The following is a 17,445-nucleotide window of genomic DNA, read 5'->3' as shown; positions in this document are numbered from 1 at the left end:
TACACACGCAAACACACGCTATAGGGTCATTGTGAAATTACCTTGAGTCCTTCTTGGTAAGTAACTGGTAAAACCCTTCATGAGCCATGGGTCAGAATTATCTTCACACAGACCCCATCTGAATCCCCTTTTCTCCAACCCCCCATCTTGATTTACTGTTCTACTTCCCTTTTACTTCTTCTACCTCATGCTGATCTGAATTGGAAAGGATTATTCCTTAGATAAAGATTTTTACACAAATTTTTTCAAGTAATATATACTACTGATCTCATTATTCTTTTTTTTATAAATTTATTTTTTATTAGTGTTCAATTTGCCAAATTCCCCTTCCCTATCTCTAAAGTTGCTCAAAGGCCTTAATGTGATTTCAGAACTTCCACTGACACACATCTCCTACTCTAGTCCCTCCAACTCAATGCTCCTTCTATCCTGGTGTATGCCCTGCCAATTAGTTAAGATTATTCCCACCACTATGACCATGGCAGGACTTTGCCATATAACCACTTCCAGCTCATTCCTTAACAGAATTGTCCTTAATTTTGGTGAAGTGTTGGATTTATTTTGAGTAAAATTTCATGCATCCTGATTATCCCAGGAAAACATAACTTAAGACCACTTTCTAAGTAGCCCCACAAGTACAATGGGTCCAAAAGAATTTTTCTCTGTCATGGGGAGCATAAGGAAAAAAAGTAAAAGCTGGACAACTCCAACCAAACTTAGGGCCCTCCTGGCACAGAGTTTTCCCTGTGTTTATTCACAAAGGATGGATGACCCCTTGCAAATTATTTAGCATCTGATATGATGCAGAAAAAAATGAACTAATTTGAGTATCCCAGCTTAGAAGTTTGACTTACTAATTAGTGGTACTGATACTTGTATTAATACATCACTTCTATAATTACCATGATGCCACCTGAAAACATACTAAAGATTTACAAACCTTTCCAGAGAAAATAGTAATCATATTAATAAGTATCATTTATTTAATTCCTATCTTCTTCCATGGATTAGTTATATAAAAACCTGCAAAATGAGTCATTTACCCATTCAACAAATATTTACTGGGCTCCTACTGTGTTTCAGGCACTGAACTAAGACTCAGGTTGCAAAGGTGACTATGACACAGACCTTGATGAGGAGAACATACTGCACCATAAAAGATGCTCATGTGAGTTGCAAAGGAAGGTGATAAACTACCAGGGGAGATCAGAAAGGGCTTCTTTGAGGAGGGAGCATGACAAGAAACTATTGCACAAGTCCAAGCACTGAGTGACTACAAGTAGAACAAAGACATTGGCAGTGTGAATAAAGAGCTTGTGGTGGCCAACTGGATATAAGGAAGGAAGGTAGAAAATCTTGACCTACCAGATGAATGACAGTGCCAATATCCCAACTAGGGCCTATTTGAGCAAATTTGGGAGTAGGTAAAATAATGAGTCCATCCTTATCCTACATTTAAGGAAACTGAGTCTCAAATGGCTAAAGATCTTTTTTTTTTAATTCAAATTCAATTTGCCAACATATAGTGAACATTCAGTGCTCATCTCATCAAGTGTCCTCCTTAGTGCCTGTCACCCAGTCACCTCACTCTCCTCTCCTTCCACAACCCTTTGTTTCCCAGTGTTAGGAGGCTCTCACAATTTGTCTTCCTCTCTAATTTTTCCCCACTCAGTTTCCCTCCTTTCTCTTGTAATCCCTTTCACGATTTCTGATATTTCACATATGAGTGAAACCGTATGATGATTGTCCTTCTCCAATTGACTTATTTCACTCAGCATAATACTCTCCAGTTCCATCCATGTCGAAGCAAATGGTAGGTATTCATCCTTTTTGATGGCTGAGTAACATTCTATTGTATATATATATATATATATATATATAGAGAGAGAGAGAGAGAGAGAGAGAGAATAGAATATATTGTATATATATAGACCACATCTTCTTTATCCATTCATCCGTCGAAAGACATTGTGGCTCCTTCCACAGTTTGGCTATTGTGGACATTGCTGCTATGAACGTTGGGGAGCAAGTGTCCCAGCATTTCACTACATCAGTATCTTTGGGGTAAATACTCAGTAGTGCAATTGTTGGGTCATAGGGTAACTCCATTTTTAACTTCTTGAGGGACCTCTACACTGTTTTCCAGAATGGCTGCACCAGTTTGCATTCCCACCAACAGTACAAGAGGATTCCCCTTTCTCCACATTCTCTCCAACATTTGTTGTTTCCCGACTTGTTGATTTTAACCATTCTCACTGGTATAAGGTGACATCTCATTGTAGTTTTGATTTGTATTTCCCTGAAGTCAAGTGTTGTGGAGCATTTTCTCATGTGCTTGTTGGCCATGTATAGGTCTTTTTGGAGAAATGTCTGTTCATATCTTCTGCCCATTTTATGATTGGATTGTTTATTTCTTGGGTGTTGAGTTTGATAAGTTCTTTATAGATCTTGGATACTAGCCCTTTATCTGATATGTCATTTGTGAATATCTTCTCTCATTCTGTAGGTTGTCTTTTAGTTTTGTTGATTGTTTCCTTTGCTGAGCAGAAGCTTTTTATCTTGATGAAGTCCCAATAGTTAATTTTTGCTTTTGTTTCCCTTGCCTTGATAGATGTGTCTTGCAAGAAGTTGCTGTGGCCAAGTTCAAAAAGGTTGCTGTCAAATGGCTAAAGATCTAATTAAAAATCACACCAGTGATTAATGGCCAAGCTGGAATTCAAGTATATTTTGGCTGCCACCAAATTTATGTTCTTTTCATTGATCTACCTGTTTTGTTAGTCCTTTTATAGAAAAACTCAAGGTGTAACATTTAAATTTTGTTGGAGAGACAGTAAGGGGTATTTATGAAAAGCAAACTTAGTTTCCTTTCTGTCCCTGTGCTCACCAGAAAAGATACCAAATCTGAAACTCTTTTTCTCTTCCCACCACTCCTTAATCCCTTTGTGCTATTTTTTCTATTAGATTCCCTACAGAACACTGAGCCCTGAGAAGGAAAGGCATTAGATGCTTCTCACACAGCTCAGGATAATTATAATTATCTACAAACTACATATTTACACTTGTCTATATTGCCCAATTTTAGAGTCTTAATAAAGTTGTGCACTTGTGTTGTTGTTTTCATGGAATTCAGAGGGAGATGCAGGTTGTAAAGTCAGCACTAAAGAGAGCATACATCTGCTGACAGAACTCCCTTATAAATTTTACACATTGAGTGGATTACTAAATTTAGATTTCAAATTAATTGAGCTTTTCAGAAGGTTGGAATTACCGACCACATGAAAAAAAGAGGTATACCTCTTTTACCCCATTTTAAAAAATTGCTACAACCCTTTATACTTTGCTGGAAGATGGTAAGTCACAAATCTTGAACCGTCCCACAACTTCTATATTGAATCTCAAATCTAAATGTGATACTAAAGGATAAAATTGTTCAGAATTGAAAAGTTTCCCCTTTTTACCCAAAATCTATTTGTGTAAATTATATAAGTAGAACTCTCTTGTTAAATTAGAGGATGTCCAAAAGAGCTGCACAAAACTTCAAAATTTTACTCTCTGAAAGTTTTTAAGAATCCTTTGAAGTCATTATGGTAACCTCTTAATAATAACTACCCAATTATACAGAAATAAGTACTTCCATTTATCCCTGTAAATTTTACCAAAGTTCATTTATGTGAATACAGTGCAAAGATTAATATTTTTATTCACCTGATTTGTTAATACTGATGAATACAAATTGTTCGTTGAAAATGCACTATGAAGGTGCCTGAGTGGCACAGTCACTTGAGCATCAGATTCTTGGTTTCAACTGGACTTGTGATCTCAGCGTTGTGAGATCAGGCCCTGCATGGGGCTCCAAGCTTGGTGCAGAGTCTGCTTGAGATTTTCTCTCCTTCTTCCTTTGCCCTTCCTGCTAGTGCTCTCTCTGAAAATAAATAAATGAATGAATGAATGAATAAATAAATAAATAAATAAATAAATAAATCTAGAAAGAAAGAAAGAAAGAAAAGAAAGAAAGAAAGAAAGAAAGAAAGAAAGCACTACAAAGAAAATGCCCCCAGGAGAATTATAAAATAATTTATTGAGAAATGGACTCTTACCTCAAGAAAGTTCTTAATAGTTAACAAAAGGAAAATCTTCTAATAAAATCCAAAAATTGCAGTATATCATTCCCTGGTTTATCCAACTACAGATGACTCCAAAAGCTAATAATCTGAGGATGAGTCACAAGATGAAAGACAATAAAACATGATCATCAAATGTAAGTATGAAAATGTGACATGTTCTGGATTTATCCATGTCATTTATAATAATTTCTGCTTATTGTTTTCATTCATTCAACATATATTCACTGAGTTTAAACTTATTTTACTAAGTACATCTAGTTCTTCATGAAATACCCAGAATCATCGGAGATATTTTACCCAAAATCCATCTTTATTCCTGATACTCATATAGGAAAATTAACATTAAGTATTTGGGCACTGAAGCTGCTTGAACAAATTGTTTTGAGGAATTGAAGATGAACACCTTTGAGGAGCTTATTGTCTAGTTGAGAAAAACTAATCATAATAGAAAAACAGATTAGGTACTATAGTTCAGGCTACTTCTAGTTTCTCCTTGGATTTAAGGGAAATAATGCCAAGTGATTTTGAGGTACAGATCAAACAAAGCAGAGGGTTAAGAATAGTTCTGATAGTGAACTTTCTCCTTTGCATTCTACACAGTGCCCTAGACCAAATCAGGGCATTCTTGATGGAAAAACCAAGCTTTAGGGATTTGAACAAAGATTTGGAAGAAATCCAGGATTTAAGGATTTAAAGATGGAGGAAGAAGAAACAGAGAGTGGTCTGTCCATGTTGAGACCCTGAACTTAGGAGCTGAGTGCAGAAAGGGAGGCAATGGCAAGGCACGGAGCTTCCCAGGGGCAGTGAGGTCTTCAAGAATGAAGAGGGACTTGAATGAGAACTATAAACACCACATTATGCAAAAGGATACAAAGCCCAGTGTAAACTCTGGGCTTACTCCTAAGAGCCTACGTAAACTTTTTTTTTTCTCTGAGGTGCTAAAATGAGTAATAGCACATATTTTCCCACAGACAACCTTTGTCAATCACGCAACTTATCTGGAAACTAAAATGGTAAGCCCACAGAATTAGTGTTTATACAACTCTAGTCCCTAGACTGGGTAAAAAAAACCTGTAAACCTATCAGTGGTAACAGATCTCTTCACCCTCTGTACACAAATTTATCCCACCAAGGATCACAGTCATTCAAAATCATCCAAGTGTTATGGGAGAAATACTGCTCAATATAGAGATTTCCCACCAGTATATTCTTAGAGAAAGACTGAGAGTTGCTTGTGATTCAATTAATTGGGACCCAAAGTCTAGGCTTGCTCCCTAGAGACCCAACCCTGAATCAACCAAATATTATTAAATGTGATACCAAATATTATTAAATGTGATATACAAGGTGCTGTGCACAAGAGTTGATAAATAGCAGGTTACATTTTGCCTCACTCCTAAAACGCAACTCGTGTTGAACCCATTAGTCACATGACACAATACTCAGCACCATTTTTTCTTTTAAGTATTTACACATGGATCTTACACCCTTCACACAAACTAACTCAAAATGGATCATAGACTTTAATATAAGGCACAAAACCTTAAAACTCCTGGGAAATAACATAAGGGAAAACCCAGATGACAGTGGATTTGGCAACAACTTTTAGATATAACACCAAAAACATGATTCATGAAAAAAATCATTGATAAGCTAGATTTTATTAAAAACTTTTATTCTGTGAAAGTCACTGAGAAAAGAGAATGAGAAGGCATGCCACAGACTGGGAAGAATATTTACAAAATGCTAATCTGATAAAGTTTTGCTATTCAAAATACATGTATTCAAAACTCAATAAGAAAATAAGCAATCCAATTTAAAAATGGGCCAAAGACCTTAACCTGTATCTTATCAAAGAAGATATTCAGATGGAAAATAAGTATATGAAAAGGTGTTCCATATCATATGTGATCAGGGGAATGCAACTAAAACAAGATACCACTACACATCTATTAGAATGGCCAAAATCCAGATACTGACAACACTAATGTGGTGCAGTAGGAACTCATATATTGCAGGTGGGAATGCAAAATGATGCAGCTACTTTGGAAGAAAGTTGGTGCTTTCTTACAAAATTAAACATACTATATGATCCAGCAATCATGTTCCTTGGCATTTACCCAAAGGAGCTGAAATTTGTGTCCACATAAAAACCTATTCAGAGATATTTATAGCAGCTTTATTCAGAATTACCAAAACTTGGAAGCAACCAAAATATCCTTCAGTAGGTGACTGGGTAAATAATCTGTGGTACATCCAAACAATGGATTATTATTTAGCACTTAAAAGAAATGAGCTATCAGACCATGAAAAGACACAGAGGAATCCTGAATGCAAATTACTAAGGGAAAGCAGCCAGTCTTAAAAGGTTACACATTGTATGATTCCAACTACATGACAAAGGCAAAACTATGGAAACAATAGAAAGATCAGTGTTTGTCAGGGGATGGGGGAAGAATGAATAAATGAGGCACAGGGGATTTTTTTTTAATACGCTGAAAATACTCTGTATGATAACATAATGATAGATACATGTCATATAAATTTTCCAAATCCATAGAATGTACAATGCCAGGAATAAACCCTAAGATAAACTATGGGCTTTGACAGATTATGATGTGTCTATGCACGTTCATCAATTTTAACAAATGTACCATTCTAGTGAGTGATGTTGATAATGGGGAAAGCCATGCATGCATGTGTGGCAGGGAGCATATGGGAAATCTGTATCTTTCTCTCAATTTTGTGGTGAATCTCAAACTGTTCTAAATAATAAAGTCTTTTTTAAAATGGTCAATAATAGGGCAGCTCAAGTGATTCAGCAGTTTAGTGTCGCCTTCAGCCCAGGTGTGATCCTGGAGACCTGGGATTGAAGTCAGGCCCCCTGCATGGAGCCTGCTTCTCCCTCTGCCTGTGTCTCTGCCTCTCTCTCTCTCTCTCATGATTAAATAAATAAAATCTTTTTTTAAAAAAAAAAAAGTCAATAATAGGCTGAAACAGAACAACAAAATTTGAAGTACCAAAACACTGAAGCTGAGTTTACCAACTTTCCCTCCAGATCCCCTAGCCTAGATTTAAAAGTAACCCAAACTCCAACAGTGAGCACTTGGCACACAGACAAAGAGCTCCTGAAGCCTTCTAGTTCTGCCTAGAGGAAGGGGAAAGAGCATGAAGGAGCTCTGTTTTTTCTTTTTTCCCCTCCATCCTCTTACCTCTGGTCCCAAGGCAACCCCTTGGGAGTAGCAGCACTGACTGTGGCAGAAGTTAGAGGCATATGCAGGTGCCTAAAATTCTGAAGCAGGGAAATGTTCCACTCTGATCAAAAGAGCTCTGACTCCAAGAGAGTAGAGTAAACCTCTGTCTGTCCAGTTTTCTGTACAGAGGATGCAAAGGACTAGGCCAGATTGGAAAGTACCTCAGAAGTTGTGGAAGGGAAGAGATTAGGCTAATAATGCCATAAAATTATCTTTTGATTCCTAGACTCAATCCTGATCAGTATATGTGTGGATCTGATCCTTAAAAGCATTCCAAAGCTTTAAGAAATGAACTAAATAATATATCACCACATGGGTCCTATACTAGTCACTGAGTGGTATCCACACGGGACAGATTAGAAAAGCACAGCAAAGGATTTTTAAAAAGAACTACCAAGGATGCCTAGGAGGCTCAGCGGTTGAGCATCTGCCTTTGGTTCAGGGTCTGATCACAGTATCCCACATCGGGATCCCTGCATGGAGCCTGCTTCTCCCTCTGCGTATTTCTCTGCCTCTCTCTCTGTATCTCTCATGAATAAATAAATAAAATCTTTTTTTAAAAAAAGGAACTATCATTAAAACAACAAGACACAAAATATTTGTCTGAAATCAACTGGGTTAGCTGGATGCTGACACAAAAACAAGCATTTTTCATGGGACTTAAAGCAGACTTAGAGTTTCATCACATAGCATCAAAATATCCTGGATACAATCCAAATTTCCTTGGCATAAGAAGAACCAGGAAAAACTCAACTAGCATGAAGAAAGACAATCACCAGATGCTATCACTGTGATGATAAATGTGTTGTAAATATTTGGCAAAAACTGTTAATACAGCAATTATAGAAATGTTCCAAAAACTCAAAATGGATGAAAAGATATACAGTCTCATAACAAATAAGATGTATACATGAGAAACAAATGGAAATTGAAAAAAACAGGTTAATTTTTTAAGCCACTAGATGGGTTCAATAACAGAATAATAATCAAGTAAAGAAGAGCTTGATACCTGGACAATAGAAATTATCCAATCCAAATAATGGACAGAAGATTGAATATTAGCAAAGCTTCAGGAATTGGGGGATAATATCAAGAGGATTAACATTCAGCAAACCCCAAAAACAGAAACCCAAAGAAATTTCCATTCAGAAAAATTGTAAACTGCTAAAAACCAAACACAAAGAAAAAACGTAGTGAATGCCAAGAAAAAATATGTATTATTTATAGGGAACAACAAATTGAAAGGCTACAGACTTCTCAGTAGAAATAATGGAGTCCAGAAAGAACTAGAAACATTACTAAAGTTAACAAAAATAACTATCAACCCAGAATTCAATATCCAGTATACTACCTATTAAGATTGTACAATAAAGCAACGATAATCAAGACAGTGTGATACCAGTCAAATTATAGACACACAGATCAATGAAATAGAAAACACTCAGAAATATGGCTCATTTTTAATAGGTATAAAGAAAATGCAATGGAGAAAAGATAGTCTTTTCAAATTGCTCCAAGGGCATTTTCACACAAAAAGGAAACAAAAGCAAAAATGAACTTCTGGGACTTCATAAAGATTAAAAGCTTTTGCACAGCAAAGGAATCAGTCAACAAAACCAAAAGACAACCAACAGAATGGGAGAAGATATCCGTAAATGTCTTATCAGATAAAGAGCTAGTGTCCAAAACCTATAAAGAACTTATCAAACTCAACAGCCAAAGAATAAATAATCCAATCATGAAATGGGCAGAAGACATGAACAGATATTTCTTCAAAGACAACATACAAATGGCCAACAGACACATGAAAAAAAAATTTTCAACATCACTGGGCATCAGGGAAATACAAGTCAAAACCACAATGAGATACCACCTCATACTGGTCAGAATGGCTAAAATTAACAAGTCAGGAAACAACAGATGTTGGTGAGGATGTAGAGAAAGGGGAACCCTCTTACGCTGTTGGAGGAAATGCAAACTGGTGCAGACGCTCTGAAAACAGAATGGAGGTTTTTCAAAAAGTTGAAAATAGAGCTACCCTACAACCCAGCAATTGTATTACTAGGTATTTACCCCAAAGATACAAATGTAGTGATCTGAAGGGGTATCTGCACCTCAATGTTTATAGCGACAATGTCTACAATAGCTAAAATATGGAAAGAGCTCATATATCCAACAACAGATGAAAGGATAAAGATGGAATAGTAGTCACCATAAAGGATGAAGTCTTAACATTTACATTGACTTGGATGGAACTGGAGAGTATTATGCTGAGCAAAATAAATCAGAGAAAGACAATTATCACATGGTTTCACACACATGAGGAATATAAGAAACAGCACAGAGGATCATAGGGGAAGGGAAGGAAGACAGGAGGCAATCAAAGGGAGACAAACCATGAAAGACTCTTAACTATGGGAAAAATACTGAGGGTTGCTGGAGAGGAGGTGGGGGGGATGGAGTAACTGGGTGATGGGCATTAAGGAGGGCACACGATGTGATGAGCACTGGGTGTTACATGCAGCTGATGAACTACTGAACTCTACATCTGAAACTAAAGATGTACTATACGTTGGTTAATTGAATTTAAATAAAAAAAAAAACTATTCCAACACAATTGGTTGATAATCCATATGCAGAAAAACAACTTTGACCTAAATATTATCCCTTGTATAAAAATTAAAATCAAAATGGAGCACATATATAAATACAAAACATAAAACTTTTAGGAAATATGGGGAAAATCTTGACCTAAGTTAGGAGAAGAAATTATAGACATGACACTAAAAGCACAACCCAAAAAAGAAACAAATTAAATTTTATCCAAATTTCAAACTCTTGTTATTAAAATGACTGCTAATAAAAAGATACAGACCAATGGAAAATTTTTGCAAATCACATATTCAATGAAAGCTCTATACCTTAGTACATAAAAAAATTCAGAGATCAATGGTTAGAAAACAACCCAATTTAAAAATTGACAAGGGTTGCCTGGCTGGCTCAGTCAATGGAGCATGTAACTCTTGATCTTGGGGTTATAAGTTAAAGCCTTACATTGGGTACAGAGAATACTTAAAAATAAAATCTTTAAAAAATAAAAATAAAAAAATAAACATGGACAAAAGACTTCATGAAAGATAATATTCAAAGGCCAAAAAGCCCAGGAAAAGATACTTAACATCATTAACCATTCTGGGAAATCAAATTAAAACCAGGATGCTTGACAATATACCACTATATACTAATTAGAATTAGGTGACAGGCATTAGGAAGGCATGTGATGTGATGAGTACTGAGTGTGATATGCAACTGACAAATTACTGAACACTACATTTGAAACTACTGATGTACTATATGTTGGCGAATTGAATTTAAATTTCAAAAAAATGACTAAAATGAACAATACTGACAACACCAGGTGCTGACAAGAATAGAAAGCAACTGGAATCCTTGTACACTACCTGAGGAAATACAAAATCTTACTGATGCTCTGGAAAATTTGGTAATTTCTTATAAAGGTGAACATACATCTATATATCATCCAGTAATTCACTCCTACTTATTTACCATAGAAAAATCAAAACTTATGTTCACACTAAAACCTGTGCTTGAATGTTTATACCAACTTTGGTCACAATAACCAAAAAAAATAAAATAAACAAATGCCTTTCAATGGCCAAATGGATAAACAGAGTATATTATGACAATACAACACAATACTATTCAGCAAGGAAAAGAAATGAACGATGGATACATGCAACAGTATGGATGAGCCTTAAAGATTTCAAAATCTGCATACTATATGAGTCTGTATATAGAAAATTCTGGAAAAAGAACTTCATGTAGAGAACAGATCAGTGGTTGTCAGGAACAAGGGGTGAGAAATGGGTTTGACTACAATGAGACAGCACAAGAGTGTCTTGGAGATAACATATCTTTTCTGTATCTCAGTTACCCTGGTATTTACATACATCGACACGTGTACTAGAATTCATACAACTGTATTTCCCAAAAAAAGTAAGTTTTACTAAATTTTCACTTAAAAAATAAAACTTACAAATATACAGACAGGTCTCCAAGGGCTGAAAGTCTAATGGAGTGAGGAAGACAATAGATTTCACCCACATACACAGTCTGGTCCAGAGACTCAACTCAATTCAAGCTTTCAATTACCATTCTCAGGCTTGGGCATAGTTATCAGTAAATATTAATAAATAGCTAAGAAATGCGACATGTAGCAGCCAGAGAATAAGAAACTAAATAGCTAAGAAATGCTGCATGTAGCAGCCAGAGAATGGCTCACTGATATAGAATCTACCACCTTTAACCCATGATGCCTTATCAGTACTGACATTTAATGTTAAGGGGAAGAAAAGGAGGATCTATACCTCCATTCCTGCAATCAAAGATCACTGTGAATGAGAGTAAGAGTATATACTATGCCCACTTAGGGGTGGTACAGGAGCAGAATAAGAGAGTGCACATGTGAATCCACAAAAACTGTATACTGGGTGAAGTCAATGAGGAATGATTAGGGATGCTGAGGCATCTGACTTGAGCCCATTTTTATAGACACATTGGCCAGGCTCTCCCACCAATTCCAGTGAGGGGGAAAAGTGGCCCACTGGCCCTTGTTGTATAATCTTACCTCTGTGCACAATCCATTATTTCAAAAGCAAGAGTGTCTCCCAGGTCTCAAGAATATACTTTGACTACCATGTTCTCTGTTTTATCACTAAAGATACTCCTTTCCTTTCTAATAAGAATCTGCTAGAATAATTTATGTTGCTAAATTCTTCAGTTTTGGTCGTAAACACAGTGTAACAACAACAACAACAACAACAACAAAAAAAGTTTTGCTCTGTGAGAAAACAAAACTCTGATCTTATTTTATAGACATGGGCAATGAGACCTGGAACATACAGGTTACAAAAAAGAAAATGAGTAAGACAAATAGCCTGACTTCAAGGGCTTAGCAAAGGACAAAGAATTATAGTCTGTCTTAAGTATTTAAGTGACTGGAGAGAGAATTACTGCAGGAGAGGTAACATCTGGAGAAGACAGGTGTGGTAAGGTGACATCAAGGAAAGCTTTATCAAAGATAATCTTTTAGCCTTTCTTTTATTCTAACAATTGCCATTTACAGAGTATTCTCAAATCTTTCAGGCACAGAGCAGATGAGGACTGTAGGTATCCACTCAAACTGTATTTTTGGTTTCCAGAAGATAAACTGAAGAGTTAAGTAACACTACCTATGGTTTGTTCAATCACTCTTTTTCCAGAGTGGGTACATAACTCCTTTCCTTTCCAGCGAGACCTCTTAAAACAAAGATGGATGTTTGGGATGAAGGTTAAGAGATAACTTATCTCAGGCCAAGCACTTCCGACACTGTTCTAAGACACTGTGTGAATCAGAAAAAAAGACTACCACCCGCTGTCTGAATTATTGCTAACTCTGGTTTCTTCTCTCTCTCCTCAAATTCAGTCACATTATTTCCCTTATAATAATGTATTGAGAAGCTATTTATATCACAGCCTAGGAAAGAAATGTCATTCCAACTTTTAAAGTTTTCATTATGTAAAATTAATTAAAAAGAAAACCACATGCAATGTTCTATGCTACCTCCTAATCCCAAGGAAAAAAAATTCTGTAATTTCATTTTAATATCAACTTCTGGAAAGGAAACTTTAGAGAATCTTCCAGAGTTGAGTTATTTGGGGGATCTGAACCATTGCTTTTTCTGTTTTTCTCCAAATCTATGGTATTTATCAATGTAATAACATTTTTTCATGACTAGTTCCATCTCAAAGTTAATTACTTAGTTGTTATCACTTGTATCTTTTATATACTAATTAAAATCAGAGCCACACTTTGTTGCATTCCCACTAAGTATCAGGCATTTCGTTGTTCCCATTTTATAAATGAGAAAACAGACTGAGAAAGATGAAGTTACTTGCCCATGCTGGCATATAGTTGAGATCTGACAGGAACTCACGTTTATCTGTCTCAAAGGCTTTTTTTTTTTTTTTAAGATTTATTTATTCATTCCTGAGACACAGAGAGAGAGAGGCAGAGACACATGTAGAGGGAGAAGCAGGCTCCCTATAGGGAGCCCAATGCGGGACTCTATCCCAAATCCCAGGATCTGGCACAGAGGAAATAAGCTAGGCATTAGATGTGAGACAAGTTTTTATTAGGCTTAGGAGGAATTTTAATGCTTCAAATCACGTGATAGTTGCCAAGAGACCATTCTTAAATTAAAAGGACCAAAACTATAGCATTTGCTTGAACTACCATCACAAAGGAGAGACAACAGAACAGTTAAAATACAGTGGGGAGGGAGAATGTGTCCAGTTTGATTCCCCCAAACAGGTACATTTTAAAATTATGAAGCAATATTTGACAAAGCGATACTGGTTAGAGCCAAAGGAAACCATCTAAAGTGGTATTAAGGCATTAAAGATACAAAATAGTGTGATAGAGTTGTTGTTTTAAAGTTGTGTGAGAAAAAATAGTGCTTACCTATGGAGGATGCCTTGTAATCATGGAGGAAAGTGAAGGAGAATTACTTTTCATTTTATACCCTCCACACTCATTGAATTTTTACCATGTGCATATGTTATATTTATAGTTAAAATGTCAATTAAAAGCAATGATTTCATTTACTTCTAGATATAAAGGAGCCTTTTAGAAAATAAAAATTTCAGCCAAGCCTCCAGTTATTTTATGTACTTCTAAAGAATCAGAATAAACATAACTGATATTGTTTTCACAAAGCAATTGTATATTCCTCCTTTTACTATATCAATCCATATTAAGGAGAAAAGAAACCATGGTCTATTCATGAAAATCCCTCTCTGCCTTGGATTGTGCCTAACTGGTACTTCTATCACTACTGTACAATTTAGGTAGGATTCTGAAGCAGCCAGGACTGTGTGCCTTATGCTATGGCCCTGCTTGGGATGAAGGCTGCAGGAAGCAAATTGATTGGTCTGTGCACAGGAAGATCTCATTTGCTGACAAGGGAGTTTTAGGGTAATGCCAACACTGTCACTGAAACCTGCAACACAGATCCTCAAGCTCCAATTATCACTCATTTTCTCCACCTTCTTATCACTTGTGTTTGACAGCTGTTCGGTGACAATGAAAGAAAGGTTTTCCATCTCTAGGTATTATGCTGGTTGGCCAGATTAACCTCTGGAAAGATTTAATTATCTTTGAGAGGGCAGTCCCTCTGACAACATTCCTTTATCTATCTTGTCCAAATTGGTATTTGCTTCGGTGATTCTCATCCCGAGACTTAGCTCCCCTGTCACCCGTACACTGTGAGTGGGCTTCATCAAACACCAGAGGCTGAGCCTCTTTTCAGGAAACGTTAATTCTGTAGCTGCCTATTTCCAGCTTTATCTTGATACACAGAAATGTGCTTGAGGTTGTCTATCAGGATAAGCATTAAAATTAGGTTACAGAAAAAAACAGGTCACAAAACTGCCTGTATGGAATGAGCCCTTCAAAATGAGTGTGTGTGTATGTATCAAAGTAGTACAGAAAAATGCATGAATACTATCACAGTGACTGTCTGTGTGGTGGGATTGCTGATTCCCTATTTGCTTCATGCTATTACATTTTCTGATTTCAGGATACATATATTGCTTCTTTATTCACAAAATTTAAAAAGCTATTTTAGATATTTCAGTATTATTTCAAAGTTAAGGAATTTTTAAAGATGGTTGGGGGTGCTTCCTAACTTGAGAAATAGCTCTATAACACCCTTATTTGGGGATTGGCAGGTATGATATTATACCTTTTTCTAATTCTGACTCATGGGATTGCTGGAATTGTTTATTTGAAATTGGTCTACTTTCTGTTTTTCTGATTGAGTTTCTAAGAAGAAAAGAATGGAAGACTGTGTGGCATCAATAATTGAATAGCATGGAAACTAGGCAAGAGTTCATTATTCTGTAGACAAACTAAGTGTGCATGTGGGAAGATGTGTATAAAACCTTCTCTAAAAGGTCTAGTGGGCAAGGGTTACAGTCAAAGCAAATCAACTATCCCAGGAGCCCTCAGCTGGAGACGGTAACAAACCCAGGATAAGGAGTGTTTTCTCTAGTACCTACTCTAAACTGCCTTTTTTACTGCATGCTACAGGCATTCCCTAGTAGTAGAGCATCAGATAAACCTAGGGCTTTCAAAGCAAGCATCTCTTCTCAGCACACTGCTGGCCATGAAGCTGCCCAGAAGCAGAGGAATGAGAAAAATGATCAGAGAGGTCTCTACTCAATACCCAGATGCTGGCATTTGGGAAAGTAAACCTGGGATCCTTCTACAGCCAACATTCTGAGGATTATTGCATCTCTGTAAGATATCAGGTTATGTTAGGGTTTGTGGAGATCCAAGGAATCATATTGTGGTCTCTTGCCTCAGTTTAAAATCTAGAATGACTGAGAAGTTGAAAAGTTGAAAATCAAGATGTCACCTTTGTTTTTGATAGAACTATTAGAGAACATGGCTTAGGTATGGCCATATTGAGCTTCCTGAAACTGAACCCCTAATTTCAACAGCTCCACACATGCAGACATGGGCAATACTGGAATTGGAGGGCTGTGTATGCTGGAGGCACCCCTATACATCTATATCATGGAAGAGGACATCAGACTGCTTGCTTCTAGAAGCAGGCTGATCCCTGGTACAGAACAAAAGAGGGAGGAATGGCCACGTGAACATACCTACCTCCTTTTCTCAACTTGCCAAACTGCTAATAGAAGTAGTATGTGAGGAGGGCTGGTAGGGCCAGCTGTGGAGAGAAAATAAATCCCTTGATAGAAGAGAGAGTACAGGAGAATACACTGCTCATCTGTAGTTTGGTCTTACTTACATTCTACTGCTCAGTACCGTATCTACCTCTAAAACTGGGAAACGGGGCTGCCTAATGAAGAAATTAGACTTCCATGACCTTATACTTATAAGGGCTTCCTGGTCCAAATTAGTGATAACTTAGTAATGCTGATCTGTTTTAATCCTTAGGGAAGGCCTTTTCCCACATTCATGGAGCTTGAGAAATAGTTAACTTAATACCTCTGGTTTCATCCAAGTCTCTAGTTTCTTTCAAAGGTATCACAATTCACTGCATATGTTTTTTTTTAAAAAAAGATTTTATTTATTTATTCATGAGAGACACACAGAGAGAGAGAGAGAGAGAGAGGCAGAGACACAGGCAGAGGGAAAAGCAGGATCCATGCAGGGAGCCTGACGTGGGACTCGATCCCGGATCTCCAGGATCACACCCTGAGCCGAAGGTGGCGCTAAACCACTGAGCCACCCGGGCTGCCCTCCACTACATATGTTAAGCTAACATGAAGTTAAAACCAAAAAAACTATGAATAGGATTTTAAAATGGACTAAAACATTTTAGAGCAATTTAGAATCGTTAACCTAAGGGGAAACAAAAAACAACTCTGAAAAACTAAATGCTAAATCATTTGTAAAAGTTAGTTAATTAAACAGTCAAGTAAGAGCAAAATTAGGCTGGATTTATAATTTTCTTCACTGAAAATACAGTGGACTAGAAAATGGCTCAGCAATTTGATCCATATCATGCAATTTGTTCATATCTGTTATTCTAATAGATTATTCACTTTAAAACTTGAGTCATGTGTGACAGAATATAAATAAATCAAACTCAGATTAGCTGCCACATTTGGAAACTGAGTCTGATATGTGCCAATCAGAGGTGGTAGTGAAGTGTGGATATATTACCTACGGTGGCTTGAATCTGCCGAATGAATGTATTCCCAATTGCTGTGGTCTGAATAGATGTTCCCCCACCCCCAAATTCACATGCTGGAATCCTAATGCCAATGTAATGGTGTTAGTAGATGGGGGATGATTAGGTTATGAGAAGGGAGCCCTCACATATGGTACCAGTAGTACCTTATAAAAATGGCTATAGAGAGGTCCCTAACCCTCTCTACCAGGTAAAGCTACCAGACATCTGTGATCTACAAGAGGGCCCTCATCCAACATGCTGGCACCTGATCTCAAACTTCCAAGCCTCCAGAACTCT

General features: G+C 36.8%; 1 long non-coding RNA gene across 1 annotated transcript in view; it reads right to left on the bottom strand.

The window, feature by feature from the left end:
* LOC111097222 overlaps positions 1–3,883 on the bottom strand; it is a 39,330-nt gene extending 35,447 nt beyond the window's left edge. The window contains exon 1 of the long non-coding RNA XR_005362884.1: positions 3,706–3,883. This is a non-coding gene — a long non-coding RNA (uncharacterized LOC111097222). The remainder of the gene's footprint in view (positions 1–3,705) is intronic.
* Between the last annotated feature and the right edge of the window lie 13,562 nt (positions 3,884–17,445).

Source organism: Canis lupus, chromosome 8 (genome assembly GCF_011100685.1).
Source record: "Canis lupus familiaris isolate Mischka breed German Shepherd chromosome 8, alternate assembly UU_Cfam_GSD_1.0, whole genome shotgun sequence".
Lineage (NCBI taxonomy): Eukaryota > Metazoa > Chordata > Mammalia > Carnivora > Canidae > Canis > Canis lupus.
The sequence above is the reverse complement of the archived record's forward strand: the minus strand, read 5'-3'. Positions and strand labels throughout refer to the sequence as shown.